The sequence below is a fragment of the Phascolarctos cinereus genome, unplaced genomic scaffold, assembly GCF_003287225.1.
Source record: "Phascolarctos cinereus isolate Bilbo 61053 unplaced genomic scaffold, phaCin_HiC Scaffold_4;HRSCAF=312, whole genome shotgun sequence".
In the NCBI taxonomy this organism is placed as follows: Eukaryota; Metazoa; Chordata; class Mammalia; order Diprotodontia; family Phascolarctidae; genus Phascolarctos; species Phascolarctos cinereus.
The window spans coordinates 250,026,983-250,050,741 of record NW_027555847.1 but is presented as its reverse complement, the minus strand read 5'-3'; the positions used below and the strand labels follow the sequence as shown (position 1 = coordinate 250,050,741).

At 40.2% G+C, this 23,759-nt stretch overlaps 1 pseudogene; it reads right to left on the bottom strand.

Annotated features, from left to right (window-relative positions):
• Positions 1–13,921: 13,921 nt before the first annotated feature.
• On the bottom strand, positions 13,922–21,326 carry LOC110194817 (DENN domain-containing protein 5A pseudogene; annotated as a pseudogene).
• Between the last annotated feature and the right edge of the window lie 2,433 nt (positions 21,327–23,759).

The following is a 23,759-nucleotide window of genomic DNA, read 5'->3' as shown; positions in this document are numbered from 1 at the left end:
TGACCCACTGTCGTTTTAAAGTAAAGGATTTTTAGGATTGTTTAGATTTACATCAGTTTTCAATTGTGCTATGTGTTTATGGGTAACAAAACTTTCTACGTGATTCTATAGAATAAGCACATCTGCATATGGCCTTTCTTTTAAGCTCTTTGAAGCACTCCTAAATGAAAAGAAAACTCTCCTTAAGACAGTTTTCCCAGTTATGATTGGGGGCCCCACTCCCCCCATCCCCTAGAGATGGAGAGAGAAAGAAGCAGCGACCCATATTGTTGGATATTTTTAGTACAACTCCCACAAAAAAAACTACTTTTTTCTATTGAAAACAAACTTCAAATCAAAGTCACCAAAATCAAGACTCACACACAACAAACTCACTCCAATAGATAGTAAAATTAACACTGTGATTATTTAATAGATTATACAAAAAAAGGCCAGCTTGTATAATCTCAACAAGTTGGATCCACTATCAATTAGCCTCAGCACCTGAGGAAGTTTAAATTGAGTAAATTACCCTGCTTATTGCATTTGAATTTGAAATGTGTGAATTTAAATCTGAATAATCTTTGTGGAATTAAAAGGACCATAATATCTGTTATAATTCTTGATGCCATTCATTTTGCTAAGTAGTTCCCCCCTATAGCAACTTTTAAAACTTGAAATAACTCTAAATTGATCATAGATAATCATTAAAAATTTTCATATGCTTATAAACATGCTCAGATCTCTCCCATCCTTTTAAAAAAAACCTTAATTTGATCCAACATTCCCTTCAAGTTTCTGTTCTGTATCTCTTCTCTTTCACAGCCAAACTTCTAGAAAAATCTATCTATACCTGGTACCTCCCTTTTATCAACTCACATTAACTTCTCAGCCCTTTGCAATCTAGCTTCTAGTCTTATTCAACTGAAACTGCACTCTTCAAGATTGCCAATGATCAGTGGTCTTTTCTCAGTCCTTAAATTTTATTTAACCTCTCTGTAGCATTTGACATTGTTGATCAATCCCTCTTCCTAGACACCATTTCCTCCCTGGGTTTTCATATCATTACTCTTTTTGAGTTTTAGTCTCCTTTGCAAGATCATCATCCTTGTCTAACTCCATTAGAGGAACTATGTCCCAAGACTTCGTTCTGGCCCTTCTTATATCTCTATGCTTTCTAACCTTGTTCTTAGCACTTATGGATTCAAATTATTCACCTCTAGACATATGAATCCCAGATCTATACATGCAACCTCATTTTTTTTCCTGAACTCTAGATCCATATCTCTAATTGCCCACTGGACATAATTTCACAGATTCATAACTGGAAAGTCATTGAATCCAAAATATTATGCAGATAAAGACACCAAAGCCCAGAGAAGGTAATTGGCTTTGCCAGGATCGCACAACTAATAAGTGTCTGAGGTAAGATTCAAACCCAAATCTTCCTGACTCCAAATCTGGTGCTCTTTGAATATACTCTTGCTTCTGCGGTATCTCCAACTAGATATCTGGAAGACATCTCAAATTCAACGTGTCCAAAACTGAACTCATTCTCTTCCACCCCACCCCCACCAAAATGCTCTTCTGTGCCTAACTTCTCGCTATTGAGGATGCCACATCCTTTCATTAATCTAAGTTGGTACCCTCAGAGTCATGGTCAGCTCTTCCCCTTTTCTCACAAATCTTATTAATTATACTACCATAGTATCTCTTGGACACGTACCCGTCTCTCCACTTAAAAGGACCACCACCCCTATTAGGTCTTTATCACATTTTACCTGGGCTGTTGAAATAACCTGTAATTGGTCTTCCTGACTCCACTCTGTCTTCTTTGCAATCCATCCTCAACACAGCTACTATGTCTCTAAAGTATTGGTCTAACCATGTCACTCCCTTGCTTAAGTAACTTCATTAGCTACATACCCCCTCTAGATCAGAGGTTCTTAATCTTTTTTTGCATCAAAGACCCTTTGGCAGTCTGGTGAAACTTACAGATCCCTTTCCCAAATGATGTTTTCAAATGTAAAAAATAAAATGCGTAGGATTATAAAGGAAATCAAAGTTTAGTGAAAATAAAGATGTAATTCCTTTTCCTATAAATTCATGGTCCCCATGAAATCTATACACATATTCTTTAGGAGTCCATGGACCTCAGGTGAGAGACTCTGCTCTCAGTTAAAGTACAAACTCTTCTTGCCTTTTTAAAGCGCTTCATGATCTGACTCCAGTCTTACTTTGTAGTCTTATTGTGCATTACTTTTCTTTACACACTCCAAATGCCAGCAAACATGATCAGCTTGCTGTATCCCTTACACATCACATCACTTCTTATCTCTGAGACTTTGTGCAAACAGCATCCCCTCCCCCCCATGCTTGGAATTCATTTTCTCCTTATGTTTACCTCACAGAAGTTGGGTTTTCTTCAAAAATCAGCTCACATGCCACTTTTTACAGGAAAGCTGTGTTGATCACTTCTCTCTAAATGATAATTCCCCTACCCCTGAAATTACTTTCTATTTATTTTGTATTTAATTTTATGATGACATGTAATAAGCTGGCAATATTAATTTTTGCCTCTATTCTCAACACCTAGCATTGTGCCTGGAAAATAGGAGGCATTTAATAAATGCTGGTTGACTTGAGCAATTATAATTAAATTTATATTTTAAAAGTGAAATATCCTTTCTTAGTGTATAAAGAAAAAAAGTTTGAAGAAAAAAATCTGCTAGTGCAGCTGAACCTGTTGCAAGCAAAGATACTTTAAGTAGCAAAAATGAAGAAACAAAGAAAAAAGCCAGAAAATACAATCCACTGTATTTATCGTTCACAAACATTATTATTGATTGGAGAAAAAAGGTCATTATGCTTCCTTCCTACAAATACTTTAGCTACAGATAGCACGAAACCTAAGTAATTGAAATGGCATTTTGAAACTATCCATGCAGAACACTTTGGAAAGAAAGAATTTTTCCAGAGGAAATTAGATATTTTTAATAATAAAAAAACTTTCAAAAACTATGTCTGACATCAAAAAGACTGATTGCATGTATTGATAAGATGCTAACAGAATTGAAAGGGGAGTAAGGAAGGGAATAAACATTTATGTAGCACCTAGTTACAAGTGCTGTGCTAAGCACTTTTTACATATATTTCATTTGATTCACACAACAACCCCTTCAAGGGAGATAGATTGCTGAATATATATTTTAAAAAACCCTTTCAATAGCCCTAGACTACTTCCTTGCCTCCAGTGGGAGTGTATGTGCTTTAGCAAACACATTTTGTTGCACATGTAACAATGCCTGCACTGCTCATATTTTGGAGAAAGCTAGTTGGATGCAAGAAATTCACAATAACTTTAGTGCTCCAAAATCTTTTTCATGGGAGTCCTGGCTTCTTTCTATACTGGTTCCTATTCTCATTCCACTACTGATCATATTTTTGTGTTTGTTTGGTGCATGTTTACTAAATATTCTTGCCAGATTCCTTTCTTCCAGGGTTGGAGCCATCAACTTCCAGATGACTGCTCAGGCTGTACACCAACCCGAGGATTCTGCCCCGCTGACCCTGGCATCAGCTGGGTTTTTGAAGTTTGACCCCTCAAACAGGACCCAGAGAGGCAGGGACAGCTCTACACCCCTTGCCAGCAGGAAGCAGTTTCAGAAGTCCAGACCTTTGCCCCTTTCCCCAAAGGAATTTTGGTCAAATTTGTTTGGGGGGGGAATGATGGGGTGTGGCCCAAGCCAAGGTCTTTGCCCCTTGCCCTAAACGGAATCTGGCTCCCCTTTTGTCTACAGGCCCCAGCCCCTCATCTTCCCTTGAAAGCCTTAGCCTACCTTTTAATCTCATTCAGATACCTTTCAGTTCCTTCATTATCTATTCCCATTGTCTATTCAATCTCTTAGACATTCCAATCTCTGGGAATTCTCTCCCAGACCCTTTTCCCAGACTCTTCCCTGGTCACCTAAAATATATAAGATCTACGTGGCCCTCATTCGGGGCTGAGAATCTCACTCTCAAAAGGCTGAGAACCTTTCATGCCCGCTCGTCCTTATGGGCGACACCTGGCCTATATGTTTTATCACTAATAAACTTTTCTTCTGGCTGAAGAAAAAAAAAACCTTTCATTTGATAGAAACATTGTCGGCACTGGTGATGTGGTCTAATCAATATTTTGTGCAGCAGACAAATCAGCTTCAAATAGTTCTACAGGTGGAAAAGTAGAAAGGAGAATTTCCCTCATGTCTGAAGAACTTTGTTGTTTGTCCTTTGTACTCAAAGAGAACCATGACATCAGGGGGGTGATGGCGTGATGTGCAATGAGATTTAAGTGAGGAAGGACTGTGCAAAGTCACAGCCTCACTTTCTACTCCAGTGCCATTTGGGTCCAGTGGCAAGATATAGACCAGGAAAACTAGAGAAGTCCCTGGATGCCTGGGGAGACCTTGGCCTTTTTAAGCTCAGATCTTTAACAGGTCTCAGTCTGACTGAGGCAACACCCATTCAGTGATTAAGGCTAGGTAAAGAAATGAAGCTGAGAATGGCCTCTTTTACCTAGTTAAAAAAAAATCTGGGAGGGGAAAATCCACAGGATTTCTGGCTGAAATAGAAACTTGTTATTTACATTCACTCTAAATCAATCAGGGCTCAAACAATGACCAAGTGGGGCTTGATCTGAGACCTATTATTGGCCAATCAGTGAGAGCCAGAGTGATTTGGGTTTAAGCCATGGTCCTTATGAAAGAAATCTAGCCCATAAACCCCAAGATAACTTGTGAGGTTTCAGCGATCAATATTTACATTCCTATGGGTAGAGCACCAGCAAGCAAGGGGTATGATACCCTGTATAGACAGAAGGAAGGGAAAAGGAAAGAAGAAAAGGAAGAAAGAACGAAGGATTGAATTCAGCTAGCACAAATTTGGTTCAGGGTCATTCTAAGAAATGAAAACTGAAATCATGGCCCTCATGGTAGGTGACTATTTGAGGAGACATAACAATAGCCAGTATGCCCATAAGAGTAAATGCCTCAGGAGACCATCCCAAAATTAGCACATTCTCCAGTCAAAGCTACCGTATTGGAATGAAGATCAAAGCTGAAACTTTACTTATACTTTACTATACTTATTGGGAAATGAGGCCAAGATCTGCACATTTGGAAGTGGAAGGAAATCCCAAGAAATGTACCAAAGCAGCAGACAATGGCAATGGACACCCCTAACCCATCTCCACAACTGACTGAAGTCCCAGGCTGAGATGGCAAAGGAGGCAAGGCCTGGCATGAGGCAACTTCCCGAGCTAGTGGCTGTAGAAGGGGAGACAGGACTAGGACCCAGTCTTTGAATTCAGAATGCACAGGGTTAGGACCTAGCCCCAGCATAGGACCGCAGGAGGAGACAGAACCAAAGCCTATCTACCTCACCCAAGAGAGCAGGAGAATGGCAGAGCCTGGCCCTGGCAGAAATTCCCAGTCTACTTGGATTGGGTGAAAACATGAATAGATATAAGAAAATTCCAAATACAATGAAGAAATATTATGGGTTAAAAGAATCCCAGGAATAAATCCAAGAAAAAAAAAGATGGTAACCCTGCAATAATTACAAGTAGAACCCCAGAACAAAGAATTAGCCATAAGGACTCAGAGAAGAGGTGAAAGGAATGAAGGAAAAGATGAAAGAAGAGATTATTTTAAAAAGAGAGAGAAATTGGAAAGAGAATCAGCAGCTTAGAACATGAGGTGAGAAAGCTTACCCAAGGAATGGAGATCCTGAAAACCAGAATGCAGCAAACAAAACAGTGATTCAATGAGATAAGAAATATTAAGATAAAATTAAAAAACAAAAAATTAGAAAAGTATATGAAATGTCTAGTATCAAAAGGAAAGCTGGAAGGAAACAACAAGCATTTTTTAAAGTACCTACTATGTGCCAAACACCTTACTAGGTGCTTCACAAGTATTCATTTGATCTTCCAGTAACCCTGGGAGGTAGGTGCTATTATGGTCCCCACTTTACAATTGAGGAAAGTGAGATAGACAAGGTTAAATGACTTGTGCAGAGTTACACAGCTGCTGTTTGTCCTTTATTCTTAAAGAGGACTTCGGAGAGGTGATGTCATGACATGCAAGTAAATTGTATTTAAATGAGGGAGGACTGTGCAGTCATCAGCCTGATTTTCACTTACAGAGCCATTTGGGTCCAGTGGCAGATATAGATCAGGACAACTGGAGATGGCCTGGGATGCAGTGGGGAACCTTGATCTTTTCAAGCTAAGGTTTTTAACAGGTCTCAGCGGTCTCAGTTTGACTGAGGCAATGCCCTTTGACTGATTAAAAGTAATAAGAAATGAGGCAAAGAATGGCCTCTTTAAAAAAAAACAAAAAAGATCTGGAAAGGGAAGACCCTCAGGATTTCTGGCCAAAACAAACAACTGCTATTTACATTCATTCTGAGCCAATCAGGGCCCAAACAATGACCAAATGCAGCCTAGTTCTCCCATCACTACACAATTCAGTCTTCAACTATCTAATGACTCACCCCTTGGCATAGAGGCTGCAGTTCTGTCACTCTAATTCTGATTTCAGGAGGTAAAGGAGACCTGCCAGTCAGATCCTGAGGCAAGGAAAAGGACCTCTGTTTAGTCACTCCATCCCCAGAGGACAGATCTCACACCAGGCAAGGATTTATGCTTCAGCTAGTCACACTGCTCTCAGTCACCAATGAAGGGGAGGTCTGAGACCTGACTCCATGATGGGGTAGGAGAGGGGGGGCAGCCCTGACCCCCAGAGAAGGAGAATCTGGAACTCAACCCCCAGGTGAGGAACAGGACCTCAGATCCTGCCTGATCCCTGAAAGAGAAGAGATCTAGGACTCATCCCCAGTCAAAGAGCAGGGCCTCAGCACAGTCACTCCAATGAATAAACAAGATAAAAAACTATTATGGTTGGGTACAAAAATCCATTTCACTCAACAGGAAAGTAAGAGAGAAAGGAGAGAAGGGAGGAGGAGGAGGAATTAGAAGGAGGGTGGATTGAGGGATTAGTCTTAAGCAAAACAAATTCTAAGGATATACGAAAATATAACTTTTTTGAATAGCAAAGAATGGGATTCCAAGGGAGCATCCATAAATAGAGGAATGGATGAACAAGTAATGATATGTATGTGAATGTGATGCAATACTATTTTGCTGAATGCTTATCAGCATAATGACCAACTGTTATTTCAGAAGACTAATGATGAATTGTTACCCACCTCATGATGAAGAGGTGAAGAAATACACAGAATACTCAGAATACAGAATGCTCAGAATTTAGAATACTAAGTACTCTATATATTCAGAACATAGAATGAGACAAAATTTTTCAGACATGGCCAATGTGGAATTTTGATTGACTATATGCGTTCATAGTTGGTTTTAGTTTTCTTGTATTCTCAATTGTGAGGGGCAGAGGCGGATGGGAGGTTTGAAGTCAGGGTGGGAGGGTGAAAAGAAGATCTTGGCTGATTGAAACAATTTTTAAAAACTTTTAGCTATTATGCCACAGATACTCAAGACGTAAACCCCAAAAAGAACAACTCCTAAACACTTGCAAGGAAAATGCAGCTTTCCCATTAGATAATTAGAATTCCTAGGAGAAATCATGCAAGAGCTAAAAAAGAAAAAGCTTAAAATTATAAGTGAAATGATAAAGGAAAGAATTGGAAAAGAAATGAAAATTATGGAGGAGAGTAAACAGCTTAGCACAAGAGATACAAAACCTTTCTCCAGGATTAGATTCCCTGAAAATTACAACAAACCAAAAGAGAAGTTAATGGCTCTATAAGACAATGGGAAATAATAAAACAAAATCAAAAGAATGAAAAAAAAAATAGAAGAAAATATAAGGCGTCAAAAACAACTGACCTGGAAAATAGAACGGGGGAAGATAATTTAAGAATCATCACACTATCTAAAAACCATGACCCAGAAAGGAGAAATACTTCAAGAAATCACAGAAAACTTCCCAGACATGCTAGAACAAGAGGGCAAAGTAAAAATAGAAAGAATCCACCAATTATCTTCTTAAAGAAATACCGATGAAATCTCCCAGGAACACCATAGCCAGAATCCAGAATCTAGGTCAAAGAAAAAGTACTGCAAACAGCTAGAAAGAAAGAATTCTGAGGAACTGCAGTCAGGATCACACAAGATTTATCAGGTAGCACTATAAAGAAGCAGAGAAGAAGGAATATAATATTCCAAAAGGTAAAAATATGGTCCTAGTGATGAGTTCTAGAGGTTAGGGGTGCTGGAACCCCAAGATCACAACACACAGGTCCTCTCCAAAAGAATTCGACCCAAGCCTTCTTTCAGCCAAAGACAAGGTTTATTAAAGATCCACCATAATGGCCAGACTCTTAAGGAAGCTGAGTACCTGTGAGCTAGTGGTCAGATTGTAAAAACCTCAGCAGTGGCTAGATTATAAGAATCAGAGCACCTTAATGGAGATGAGATGGACCTTATATACGAAAGACTATGGGAGGGATCTAGGAGTGGCCAAGTAGTCTATGAGGTAATAGAACTCCAGGGGTGACAAAAGGAGAATGGAACCTAGATAGGATTAAGGGTGGGAAGTGGCTGGGGGACATAGGGAGGTCTAGGCTAGGTTAAAGGTAACAGATTGGGCATAGTAACAATGAAAGGCCAGTTGATGGGATTATAGCCTCAGGGGAATGCCAGAGATTTGACCATAGGGGAAAGTCCAGGGTTTTTCCTTTTTGGGGTCTAGACCCCATCCTCATCACTAGAACCAAGACTAGCCCACCAAAATTAAATTTAATCATAAAGGGGGAAAATTGACATTTAAGGAAATAGAAGATTTTCAAGCATTCCAGATAAGCTGAATAGGAACTTTAAAATATAAAAATGAGAAGAGAAAAACAAAAAGGTAAATACAAATGAGTAATCAGAAGGGACTTTATAAACTGTTTACTTTCTGATGGAGAAAGATGATACACGAATCTCTTCAGAATCCTAATGCCATGAGGGATCAGAGAAGTAGTCAAAAAAGACAGAAGGCCTAGAAGTGGTTTTGTTATATTTTGATGTTCTTGAAAGAAGAAAGGAAGGAGAGTGGCAAAAAGATATGTTATGGGGAAAAAGTGGGGAGAAATTCTAGGAGAGCTTATCTAACATAAATGAGGTGTGCAAACAGAAGTCCATAGAAACATGGAAGGGGTAAAGATAGCAGCCATCACTTTAACTTTTTGAACTGGTCAAAGAAAAATAGAATACACACACACACACACACACACACACACACACACACACACACACACACATACAGAGTTGAGCCTAGAAATACATTCAACTCAACAAGGAAACAGGAGAGAACAGTAACAGGGGAAAAGGGGAAATAAGAGAGAGAGTAGATCCAGGGAAGGAATAATCATAAGCAAAACAAAAAAAATTTTTTTTTTGCATCTAGGTGGCAGAGTAGATAGAACCCTAAACCAGAAGTCAAGAAGCTCTGACTTCTCACACTTACTAGCTCTGTGACCCTGAGCAGGTCAATTTACTTTTGCCTCAGGTTAATCATCTGTAAAATGGGAATGATAACAGCACCTACTTCAGCATTTTCAGAATGAAATTAGAAAATATTTGTAAAGCACTTTGTACACCTTAAAATATTACAATGTTAGCTATTATTATGGGCAAGGTGGGATTAACTAGAAAGAAAGAGAAGGTAAAAGCCTGTGGTAAAAAGGGCACCAGAAGCAAGAAAAAGAAAAAAAAAAACATAAGATGGTAGGAAATACATAATTAACAACCATAACTGTAATACAATTAGCCCATCCATAAAACAGAAGAGGATAGCAGAATGGATTAGAAAGTGGCATATAAAATATATATAAAGACGCATATGGAATTAAAATGTGAGATTGGATGAAAATCAATTGTGCCTCAAGCTGAACTCAAAAAAGGGAGAAATAGTAGCAATTGTGATTCCAGACAAGGTAACAGGAAAAAATAGACAACCTAAAAGATATAAATAGGAAAAAGACATTTTGCTGAAAAGTAGCGTAGACAATTTTTAGCTAACATATATGCTCTCAATAGAATAACATCTAAGTACTTAAAGGAAAAACTAAACAAATTAGAGGGAAAAATAGACAGCAAAACCATAATAGCAGGAGTATCTCAATATAAGCTTTTTGGACCCAGACAAATCAACCAAAAAGTAAAAAAGGAAGAAGGACTTGAATAGAATTTTAGAGAAGTTAGATATGATAAACCCCTGGAGATTATTGAAAAGGAATGTAAAAGAGTATACATGTTTCTCAACTGTGCGTATCTTTACAAAAATCAGCTATATACTAGAGAGAATGAAAACTTCACAAACAAATGTAGAAAATCATTATCCTTTACTGACCACAATTCAATAAAAATTATATTCAATAAAGGACTGATAAAGAAATCAACTGGAAACTAAATAATTTCATTCCAAAGAATGGTGAATCAAAGAACATAATATAGGGAAAAAACTAAATAATTTCATTGTAGATAATGACAGAAATGAGAAAACATATCAAAATTTTTGGGATGAAGTGAAAGCAATCTTTAGAGGAAACACATGCATATGTATATAAAGTATTAGATAGATAGGTAGCTCAACAAAAAAGAGAAAGAACATATCAACAAATTGTTCATGCAACTAAAAAAATCAACAAATTAAAAAACCCCAAATACCAAAATAGAAATCTTGAAAATTGAAGAAGAGATTTACAAAATTGAAAGTAGCAATAACCAAAAGATAAATTAGTAAAACTAGGTGCTATTTTTAAAAATGAAAGAATCAAATAAACAAATGAAATGGATAAATTATTTGGAAAAATATAAAATATTCAGATCACTAGAACAAGAAATAGACAATTTAAACTATTTAATCCAGGAAAGAGTCCATCACTCAGTCAATAAATATTTGTTAGATGCCAACTATGTGCTAGGCACTATGCTAAGGATTAAAGATACAAAGAAAGGAAAAAGTAATCGCTGTCCTTGAGGAGCACACAGTCTAATGAAGAAGACAATTAGCAGATAAATGCATACGAACAAGCTACAGCCAAAACTCAATTTTCATGGGAGTAATGTGCCAGGAACGCCTGCATCCCGGCCATGGTCTGATGCCAGCAGAGTGTGAAGACAGAAAGAATCACGGGCCAGGTGGAAGATGTGAAGGACAAACTTCGTTTATTGATCAGAGGGCTCAGGCTTATATAGTACTGGATCAAGCAATAGTAACATTATTTTCCATGAAAAGCACAAACCTAATTAAGTGATTTCATTACTTCCTTGTACCTTGTCTGTTACTTTCTTTCCTGCATCCTGTCCTGTACCCTATCCATTTCCTCCTTTCCTGAAAACTGTTCTCAAGAGAAGGAACAGGGGGGTGGTGAGCCGACATCCTGAGTTTCACAGCTGTCGGGCTTAGTACAAGCTACAGGTAAGACCCGGGCTAGCCTAAGCCCTCCAACTCCCCAAAGCCGGCCCTCTATAGTAATGTTCCTAGAAAATGGCACAAAAGTAAAAAATGGCAAATGTTAATATAGTGAACCTATGGAAAATAGGGCATTAGGTTCCTGCAACCACTAAAAACTATACTCTTCCATTAGATATTGCTGAAAATACACTTTTCTCTGTACAATTCTTTATAACAAAACATTAATTCTGATAATATCATTCTTTTCCTAACAAAGTAACCATGAAATATGCATAATATCCATAAATTTCTATACACAAAATAAAATTGGTAATTTGCAAAAAACATTTTTCCATGCTAATAATTTCCTAGAATTCTATTCCCTTTTGTGCTAATATCTCAATTTAAAAAAAAGAGAACGTTGATTTCAGACAGTATTCATTTTTCATAACACATGAAAATACAATACCATAAATATTGTATAGCAAATAAAATTATTAAAATTTAAACTTTTTTAATGTGAATCTTACCTTCCACTGTGTCAGATAGTGATGTGAGGGCATTGTACTATATACTATACTGCTGTAAACCTTTCTACCTTGGTGAGCTCTGGAAACCAAGGGAGAGGTTGCTGGGACTCTCATTGCTGCTTTTGGAAGATGCCTCAACTGGCATGGTCTGGACATCACCTCTGACACTCTGTCCTTCACAGCTTATAGATGGCATGATGAATGCACCAGCTTGAAATAATGCATCAGCAAAGTGTGCTTCATGTGCCATTTGAGATCCTTAAAGTTCTCAGATTATAGGAGAATAGCAGTCAAGTTGAGATTTAGCCTTGAGGCAGCAATTGATGATGGGATCAGCAACCTCTATGTCTCCAGTCAGCTGGTCCATTATGCCAAGCCACACTTCAAACTTGGAAACTGTGAATGGCACAATCATTTTTTTCACTACTGAATTTAGCCTCAAATGTGCTTAGCTGCCAACCTGAAAGTGACAATGAGGTTACTCATAAAATCACTGGAATGCTTTAAGTCAGGAAAGTTACATGGGGGAATATTGAGGATTGACTACATATAGTTTCAGGGGCATCTAGGTGGTGCAAAGCTCTGGCCTTAGAGTCAGGAGGACCTGAGTTCAAATCTGGCCTCAGACACATGACACTTCGTAGCTGTGTGACCCTGGGCAAGTCACTTAACCCCGATTGCCTCACCAAATGGCAAAAAAAAAAAAAGAGTTGATTGTTACATATAGTTTCACTTCATTAAAAGAGGGCTCTCATAAAGTGGGAATAATCTATGATATATGTAATATAAAAACAAAACATTGATAAAATTTAAAGAGACAAAAAAAGAGATAGTAAGTGTATCCATAATTACTGTGGGAGGGGCTTATTGACACTGGTGTTACACATACTATACGATATTATCAAGTTGTAGGTTTGGTGAAGTTCTTTTTTTTCCTCTTTCTTTCTTTTTTTTTTTTAAGTTTTCAGGTGTTTTATTGATGTGGGCTGTATGACCACTGGTTTCTAAAACTTCCCAAAACAACAGAAATGGTACAGCTGCTAATAAACACTAACAGAGCGGTTAGACTGTAAGAGGCCTCACCTCTTAAAAAAAAAGACGACTTACAAAACACTCAACGGAAGGTTAAATAAATAAAACTAGAGACAATGACATGGTGGTCCAAACCCATGCTTCATTTTCTCCTGGGCAGGCACTGCTGTGTACCAGGAGAAGTCACTCTGCTCCATGCTCTATTCCAAGACCTGGGTCCAAGCTTTCCTTCCTCCTCAAATAATACTGACAACCAAAAACAAAGAAAACTGGGGGGGGGGCACTGAGGTGACTCAAAACAAAACTCAGCAGGGCCCAGGGCACTTCCCCAGCCTGCTCGCCAGGGGTGGGGCAGGTTCCATCCAAGCACACATTGGTGATGGTACAAATGTAGAAAACATGACAACCACAGAGTCACAGGATGTCGGGGCTAGAAGGGACCTTAGAGATCATTTAGTCCAGCCCCTCATTTGACAGATGAAGAAACTGAGGCCTAGGCAGAGGAAATGACTTGGCCAGGGTCACAAGACCACAAGGTGGATGTCCTTGCCGATACCAGCAATGGGATGTGGCCGGAGAGTTTCTGACCCAAAGGCCCCACTGGAGGCCAATTCCAAGGATGCCAAAAGGGTCGCAGGACATATGGAAAACACCACATCTCGGAGAATAAGCTGCTCAAGACTCATCTCTTCCCTTGCTCCCTTTCACATGAGAGTGTGAAAGTAGTTCTGCATATAGACTGTAAAATAGATTTTTTATTCCAAAATCCTTTTTTTTTTCTTTTTACATTGAGTTCACGCCTCCTATCGCTTCCCATACTGTGCCTGGAGGCTCGCTCAGGATGCCAAATCCTAGTTCTCTGCAGGCCCCCCCCCTTGGAGAAGGCCGGGCCCACCTAGGGCCCCTCACCCCCAGGTGGGGTCAGATGTCGATCCCTTTGACCAGAGACGTCTCCAGCCTGATGTTGAACTCCTGCAAAGTCTGCAGCACCCAGATCAAGGAATTAACGAGCGTGTGATCCTTGAGGAGCGCCACATCTTCATACATGTGTGCTGTGATCGGACAGTCCACAAGCAAGGCTATCCAGTGGTGCAAGAGGTGATCTCTGGCTCCCAGACACACCAACATCTGGAATTTGCCATCCTTGCCGATGTTGTGAGGGGTGTTGTTGATGGCGGTGACAAAGTGGCAGAAATTTCGGGCCCTCGTCTGCCAGTTCTCCTCAAGGACGAGATCGCTCTGGTCCAGGGTCTCGTAGCAGGTTTGTGCTTTTTTCCAGAAAATCCCAAATGAAGCCGTTTTTGAAGAGCCGGGGGGGATTTAAATCCGTGCTGAAAGACCTGCTCCAGAGCAGATACGGGCCACACTTGCTGCAAAGCAGGAGCGTGAGGCTGCCACGCTCTTTCTCTGGCTTATGGAAATGCTTGACAATGCCATTGACGGCCTCCCCGATGGACTCCTGGATCTGCCCGGTATTTAAACTTTGGCTTGTTACTGGGAGAGATGGTGACAAGCCTCCACATCATGCTGGGTGACTGCTGCAAGGGCGGGGTTCGGCACTGCCTCTCGTCCTTCTCGGGTTGAGAGGTGAGCAGCTCCCCCACCAAGACCCTCTCCAGGCTCCCATCGTCCATCCCCCTTCCCGAGCCACCTGCCGCAGGGGAACTTATATGTGTGTCCCGTGATCTCGTTTCTGACCATCACATGCTCCACTAGCCACTTGGCGTACAACCCCGAATTATCGTGGCCGATCTGGACAGTGGTGAGCTTTCCCAGATTCTTGTACTCAAAGGTCATGTCCAAGACGCTACTGGGGACCTGCGGGATCTGCATCTCCCCCAGCTCTCCCGAGATGCAAATCCAAGGATTGGCAGTGAACATGGAGCCGCCCAGCTTCTTGCTAGGGACTCTCCTTCTTTTTTTAATCTTTGTCACAGGGAGGGGATGGCTGGCTTACTACAAAAAGGAAGAATGTATTCAGAAATTAATGTGATAGGAAACAGCTAGGTGGAACAGTGGATGGAGCACTGGACCTGGAGTCAGCGAGTTCAAATCCGCCTTAGACACTTGACACTTACTAGCTGTGTGACCCTTGACAAGTCACTCAACCCCATCGCCTAGCCTCCCCAAAAAATTAATGTGATATAAAAACCCATCAATGAAAATAAGATTAAATGTTTTAAAATATTATATAAATCATAAATATTACAAATAAAAATCAGAGCCTTTGTGATCTGACATCTGCCTAAAAAAACAAAAAAAGAAATTAAAACTATTTTACAAGTTTAAGAGGTATCTGCAACTTTGCTCTATTCCAGGCTTGCAAATGCCAATGTCTTTACAATAATTTAAAATCCATTTTTAAAAGTTTTTAGTCCAAAAAAAAATGTGCATCATCAGCATTTATTTTATACCAATAAAATCCAGCAGTAAGAGATAGAAACAGTTATTCCATTTAAAGTAATTGTAGAAAGTATAAAACCCTTATGAGTATATTTACCATGACTTCACTTAGTACCGTTATGAATAATACAACTAGAAAATACTTTGCAGAAATAAAGAAAATATAGAGGTGCAGAGCCAAGATGGCGGAGTAAAAGCAGCGACTTGCTTGAGCTCTCTCTCAAACCCCTCCAAATACCTATAAAAATGGGCTGTAAACAAATTCTAAAGCATCAGAACCCACAAAAAGACAGAATGAAACAAATTTCCAGCCCAAGATAACCTGGATGGTTGATTGGAAAGGCATAAAGTGCCGGGCTGGGAGAGGAGCGCCGTTCAGCATGGGCTCATAGGCTGCAGCAAACCAGGAACAGGCCTCAGAAGGGCAGCTGTGGTGGTTTCCAGACTTCTCAACCCACGCATACCAAAGACAACTTAGAAGGTCAGTGGGAAAAGTCTGTTTCTGTGATGCTGAGAGAGAAGAATGGGGTCCCAAGCTTGGCCCCAGGATAGTGGCTGCTTCCTGAGCTTCTAGCCCACAGACTGAGGGGGAATCCAGTGGCTGATCAGAGGGGGATTGCAGGGATCTCTCTGCTGGTGCAGGATTCTCTTGCTTTGCCCATGCTTGGATCTGGGTCATAGTTCTGGGTGGCGGTCTTGAGGTGAGGGGGAACGCTGACATGGTGTAGCTTGTAGTGGCTGTAGAGAGAAAATCCTCACAGTTCCAAGCCAGAAAAGGGTGCTTGTAGTCACTCACAGAGCACAGCACAGGACAGGAAAGGAGTAAACACCCCGCCCTTGATTATAGGTACTTTGGAAGAACTGAAAATTTACAGGTCCCTAGAAGTACATCTGTACAGTACCTTCTCTACACTGGAAACAGACTCCTACCTTGACAAAGAGTTTATAACTCAAGTAATTGGCTGGGATCATGAGCAAGCAGCACAAAAAGAGCCAGACTATAGTATCTTACTTTGGTGACAAAGAAGATCAAAACATGCAACCAGAAGAAGATAACAAAGCCAAGGCTCCTACATCCAAAGCCTCCAAGAAAAATATGAATTGGTCCCAGGCCATGGAGGAGCTCAAAAAGGATTTTGAGAAGCAAGTAAGACAAGTAGAAGAAAAACTTAGAGTGATGCTAGGGGAGACCCAAGGGAGTACTGAAGAAAATAACCCCTTGGAAAATGGCCTGGCCCAAATGGCAGAGGAGGTCTGGGAAGCCAATGGGGAGAGGAATGCCCTAGAAAGCACGGTTGGCCAAGTGTAAGAGGAGGTCCAAAAGCTTACTGAAGAAAATACTTCCTTAAAAATTAGAATGGAGAAATTGTAAGCTAGTGACAATTTGAGAAATAAAAACACTGTAACACTAATCCAAAAGAATGAAAAAATAGAAGAGAATGTGAGGTGTCTCACTGGAAAAACAACTGACTTGGAAAATAGATCCAGGAGAGAGAACTTGAAAATTGTTGGACTGTCTGAAAGCCATGATCAAGGAAGGAGCTTGGACATCATCTTTCAAGAAGTTGTCAAGGAGAACTGCCCTGATGTTTTAGAACCAGAGGGCAAAATAGAAACTTAAAGAGTCCACTGATCACCTCCTGAGGGAGATCTCCAAGGGAACACTCCTGGGAGTGTTGTAGCTGGATTCCAGAGTTCCCAGGTTGGGGGAGAATTTTGCAAGCAGCCAGAGAGAAACAATTCAAGTATTGTGGAAACACAATCAGGATAACACAGGATTTAAATCGCAGCTTCTACATTGAGGGTCCAGAGGGCATGGAGTGTGATATTCCAGAGGGCAAAGGAGATGGGACTGCAGCCAGGAATCGCTTACCCAGCGGAGCTGAGTGTGATCCTTCAGGGTTAAAGGATGGTCATTTGATAGTGGGGGACTTTCAGGAATTCCTGGGGAAGGGACCAGAGCTGAATGTGAAGTTTAACTTTCAAATACAGGACTCAGGTGGCACATGGAGGGGGTAGACAGGAAAGAGAAATTATGGGAGACTTGTTGGGGTTGAACTGTTTGCATTCCTGCAGGCTCATGAGTCCTTTGTCAGTATTGGGGTGGTGGGAGGGAAAAAAATTACATGTATGTATACATGGATGGATGGAGGACACAGGGTGGGTTGAGGATGGTGGGGTGATGATTGGAAAATAAAATTAAGGGGTGAGAAAGGATTGTACTAGGAGGAGGAGAAAGGGAGAAGTAGAATGGGGTAAATTATCCCACATGAAACAGACAAGAAAAGGCTTTTACAATGGAGGGGAAATGGGGGAAGGTGAGAGGGAATGAGTGAATCATAGGATTTGGTTTAAGGAGGGAATAACATACACAATGGGATATGGAAATCTATCTTACCCTACAGGAAAATAAGGGAAGGGACAAGAGAGCAGGGGTTGATAGAGGGGAGGGCAGATTGGGGGAGGGATAATCAAAAGCAAGCACTTCTGAGGAGGGACAGGGTCAAAAGAGAGAATAGAAGAAATGGGGGGTAGGATAGGATGAAGGGAAATATACTTAGTTTTTCACAACAGCACTACTATGGAAGTGTTTTGCATGACTACACATCTATAACCTGTATCAACATGCTTGCCTTTTCAATGAGGGTGGGTGGGGAGGGAGGAAGGGAGAAAATTTATAACCCAAAGTTTCAAAAACATATGTTAAAAATGTTTTAAAAATTTTAAAAAGGAGATATAAAAAAGATGTTAATTGCTCATAAATTTGCTGGCTCAATTTAATAAAAATGACAATACTATCTAAATCAATTATTTAGTGCCAAGCAAAACACCAAAGGATTACTTTATAGACCTCAGGAAAAAAAATCCCTGAAATTCATCTTGATTCCCAATTATGGGGGCGGGGAGTTGGAAAGGAAGGGGAACTACCAGTCCCAGATCTCAAACCATATTACAAAGCTTTAATAATCAAAACATTTATTGTTGTGTTAAAAATAGGTCAATCTGGGGGCAGCTAGGTGGCGCAGTGGATAGAGCGCTGGCCCTGAAGTCAGGAGGACCTGAGTTCAAATGTGGTCTCAGACCAAGCACTTGACACTTACTTGCTGTGTGACCCTGGGCAAGTCACTTAACTCCAATTGCCTAAAAATAAAAAAAAAGGTCAATCAGTGGGATAGATTATGTACATAATAAAGCAAAGCAAAAATTGCTAGTAGACCAGATTTGATAAACTCAAAGACTACAGCTAGTAAGGTAAGAACTTACATGACAAAAACTGGGAAATCTGGACAGTTTGGCAGAAATTAGGTTCAAATCAATACCACATACCAAGGTACACTCCAAATGTACACATGACCTAGATATAAAAGATTATATCTTAAACAAAATGGAGAATCAAGGAAGATTCAGATCTATGGATGGGGAAAAGTCCATGGCTAAAGAAATGCTAAGAGAGCATCACACAAGATTAAATGGGTAATTTTGACCACATAAAATTTAAAAGGTTTTGCACAAGCAAATCCAATTCCACTAACAATGGAAGGTAAATAGTTAACTGAAAATAAATTTTTTGAAGCAAGTTTCTCTGATAAATGTATTATTTCCAAGATGTATAAAGAACTGATTCAAATTTAAAATAATAAGAGCCATTCCCCAACTGATAGTCAAAGTATGTGAACAGGCAATTATATTTTTTTATTAATTCATTTTAATTTATCAACAATTACTTCCATAAGCTTTTGAGTCTTAAATTTTTCTCTCCCCCCCCACCTCCCTAAGATGGTGCACAATCTGATATAGGCTATACATATACATTCTTATTAAACATATTTTCGCATTAGTGATGTTGCAAGGAAGAATTAGAACCAATAGGAGGAACTACAAGAAAAAAAAAAAAACAAAACAGAAGGAAAAAAAAGCAAATAATATGCTTCCATCTGCATTCAAACTCCATAGTTCTTTCTCTGCATGTGGACAGCATTTTCCATTATGAGACTTTTGGAGATGTCTTAGATCTTTGCATTCCTGAGAAGGGCTAAGTCTATCAAAGTTAGTCATCGCACAATGTGGCTGTTACAGTGTACAGTGTTCTCCTAGTTCTGCTCACTTCATTCAGCATCAGACCATACAAGTCTTTCCAGGTTTTCCTGAAGTCAGCCTGTTCATCATTTCTTATAGCACAATAGTATTCCATTACATTCATATACCACAGCTTGTTCAACCATTCCCCATTTGATGGGCATCCTCTCAATTTCCAGTTCTTTGCCATCACAAAAAGAACATTGTCATAGAGGCATGATATAGTAGTGATAGAGCACTTTGGTTATGTAGACATCTGCTGGAGCTTTCTCTCTGGTGAAAGCAGAGTAACTAATAACTTCTTAACTTGTCTTCATGGTAATTTCACGCTTCAGAAGGTGGAGGAACCAACAAAGGAAAATTTTATTACAATTCTTGCTAACACAGAGGAATTGAATGCTGGGGTAAAAGTGATGGGAACTCTGGGTGACTGGGCCTAATTCAGGTCAGTCTGGTGCTTCAGATTCAGAACAGGAACTATGTGAGTCATTCGTATAACCGTTCACAGTTAACAAAAAGAGGTTTACTTAGCTAGAGCACGTAAAGAATACAAGGATAAAGCACTGATTCAATTGCATGCAGTTTCCGTGCCTCTGTGCTGGCCATGCTGGAGCTTTGGTCAAGCCAGAGGGAGAGCTAATAATGCCTTATGTCTGGGCCACCAAGAACTACATTAATGATTCAGGTCTTAGTACCCCAAACCAGTTAAGTCTTAAAGGTGGTTTAAAATATTTATATAAAATACTTTTAAAGGAAGAACAATCATGGATAGGTCCTTAGAAAGAGCTATCCCCACCTATCTGGCAGGGCCTTTAGAAATACTATTTCTACTACATCTCACCCCTTGACAAAATCTTAAAGATATTCTAGAGAATCTTTCACCACTTACATGTGTTTAGGCATATTGTTGAGGTATAGATACTAAGGGTACTGGGCCCCCAAAATCATGACATACAGTCCCACCCAAATAAATTTGACCTGAGTCTTCTTTCAGCCAAAGACAAGGTTTACTAAAGATAAACCATACAGGCCAGACTCTTAAGGAATCTGAACATTAGTGACACTCATAAGGACTAGTCTCAGCCCTTAAATGGGGGCCAGAATGGATCTTATATACAGCCAAGTAATTTGGGGTGAATGGAGGAGGGGCTAGGAAGAGTATCTTGAAGCTGGGGTGACTGGGGGAGGAATTTAGGGAGAATCCTGATGGGAATGTCTGGGAGATTGAATGGGGTCATCCTGGAATAGAAGATGGAAGGCTAGACTTTGTTAGGGTAACGAAGAACTGGAAGATAGGGCCCAGGGATAAGGAAGAGCCAGTTGATTGGAATAAGAATGGCTTCTGGGGACTGCTAGACTTCAAGGAAAGTTTAGGGGTTTTCTGGGGTCCATAAACAAATGGGACACAAATTCTTTTTGGGATGAGGGGCAAAGGTCTCAGCTTGGGCCCATACTCCATCAATGTTACTGGACAGTCTTGACCTCAAGGATGCCAGAAGCCTGATGCAGTCAATATTAGAGGAAGAAACATATGGCCAAGAAAACTTAGCTCTGGAATTGCAGCACTTCTGCATCCTTTTCTCTATCTCCAGAGGGTCCTCAACAAGCTTGCTACCAGTCACTCCACTGTTCACCTGGGCTGGCTCTTCATGAAGCATGGTTTCTCTGCCTCATTGATGGTTCATCCGGGTTTGCTCCTCCCAGCTTGCGATGTCTCAGCTGCATGGACCAGTCTTTTGCTAGGCTGGGTTGAGCAAGTTACCCAATGGCTGTGCTAGCTCCTTACCAGGCTCTGCTGCTGCTGGACAGGGCTGAGAAGCTGCTGGAGGGGTACTGTACAGGCCATTCTGCTGTTTGGCACCAGCCCCTGGATAGGACCAGGAAGGCTGCTCTGCTCAATGGGCAGGTGCTCCAAGCCCGGCCAAGAAAGTTTCTTGGCCACTAGGCTCCCTTCTCTGCATATTTGCTAAACAGATTGCTCTCCTGTGCTCTGTCTTCAAGGGGAAGCTCCGATCTTTTTCTACCCTGAGTCACAGGGTTGGCCAGGTAGGTACTTCACTCTTCTTTACCTGAAGTGTTTATTTAAGCTATAGCTTAGTATTGGTGGAAGCATCTGCCCTTTGACTCCCTCAGAGCCTTAGCTTGAAGGTTCTTTGTCAACTCTAGACAGAAGGTGGGAGTTTTGCCTTTCTTTTCAACAAATTCTTCCTGATTCACAAGCCCCTTTCCTCCAAAAGCAATTCCATGTTCTTTAGGGCAGGGAGGGCCAGTGCTTAAAGCCTGAACTACCTGTTCATTTTTTTTTAAGGTAGTTGGAGTTAAATGACTTGCCAAGGTCACACAGCCAGTAAGAGTCTGCAGTGAATTCAAGTGTTCCTGACTCCAAGGCCAGTGTTCTATCCACTGTGCCAACCTAGCTGCCCATGCCTGTATTACCTCTTAACTTCTCTGAACTTGAGTTTTCTTATCCCAGGGGCTAGAGTAGCTGGTCATACAATTCCTTTCAGCTCTGAATCTATGATCTTCTTTTATCTCTTACTAAATCATCCTGGATGTTCATGGAGATATGTTCATTTTCTCTTCTAGGGTGTAGTTGTTTTTGTAGTCAATCTTTTCTTCCTAACTTTATCCATTTACCCTGCAGCATTTTACATAGTAATAAGTCTTCTTTTTCGCTAATTCGTTTTCTCACCTTTCTGTTAGTTTTTCTGTAATTATTTTTCTTTTGAAGGCTTCTTTCTTCTGGATTTTTTTTCTTTTCTTTCATTTCACAGCATCATTGAATTCAAGATCTAGAAAGGACCTGAACATCCATTTAATCTAACCCAAAGTCAAAAAGAATCCCCAGTGTAATGTATCTGAAACTGGATTTGAACTCTAGCATTTATTAAGGGCCTACTATATTCTAGGTACTATGATAAGCACTGGGGGCACAAAAAAAGGCAAAACAAAAAAACCAGTCCCCTTCCCTCAAGGAACTTACATTCCCATGGGGAAGACAATATGGAAACAAAATGTAAATAATTATGTATATATGTGTGTATGTACTTGATATATTCAAAGTGAATTGAATGTAATCTCAGAGGGAAAGGCACTTGACTAGCAGATGGAGAGACAGGAAAAGGCCTCCTACAGAAGATGAGATGAGTTGAGGAAGGAAGCCAGGGAAGCTAAGAAGCAATTATGAAGAGAAATGGTATTCCGAGCATGAAGGACAACTATTGCAAAGGAATGGTAAGTGTTTAACAACTGGCTAAGGGCAGAAATGTTCCCACAATGCACTTTTAAGTTTATTCTGCATTAACATTTTCTCTATCACTTTCTTAAGTCTAGAGTGACAAGGAACAAAACAATAAATTGAGCCCTGATTTGTAGTGTTTGCTGATTTCCAAGGAGTAAATGCCCACATTGAAGATCTAACAATAGCTAATTCTGTAGCTGGTAGAAGTTGGCCCCAGGACAACCCTAGTCAGGCAATGGAATTTGATGTGAGGAACAGTAAGTAAGCCAATGTATCTGGAAAGTTTAGAAGAGCCAGGGTGTAAAGGGGCATACTTCCTATTTGATTTTGGTGATAATAGAGAGCCGCTAGAGTTTATTAAGAGAGGGTGACATGATCCGACCTATGCTTTAGAAAAATCATTTTGGCAGCTGAGTGGAGAATGAGATGGAGAAAAATGAGATCTGATACAAGGAGACCAATGAGAAGGCTTATTGTAGTAAACAAGGAGAGAAGTGATGGTGGCTGTGTGAGGAGAGAATGTCTTTGAGAAATGTGGATGTAGAAATGACAAAATTTAGCAACAGATTGGATCTCTGAGATGAGTCAAGAATGACACCAAGTTTGTAAGCTTCAGTAACTGAGAAGATTGTGGGATAAAGTAAAAAGAAATTTGGGAAGAGGGAAGGGGCTTGGGAAGAAATATTATGAATTCTCTCTTGGATGTGTTGATGCTAAGATGTCTACAGGACATCCAGCTTGAGATGTTCAAAAGGCAGTTGGTAGATGCAGAATTATAGCTATAGAACTGGCAATCATCTGCATAGAGATGATAACTGAAGCTATGAGAGCTAAGATCATCAAGGGAGACAGAAAGTGGAAAAAAGAGACAGTATGAGACTTGAAGGGAGTGATAGGGAAGAATAAATGTTCAGGCAGGGAGGAGGATGACCAAGAGAAAAGGGTCACAAAAACCTAAAGAAGAGAGAGTACCCAGAAGGAAATGGTGATCTACAGTGTCAAAGCCTTCAAAGAGGTGAAGAGGGATGAGGACTGAGA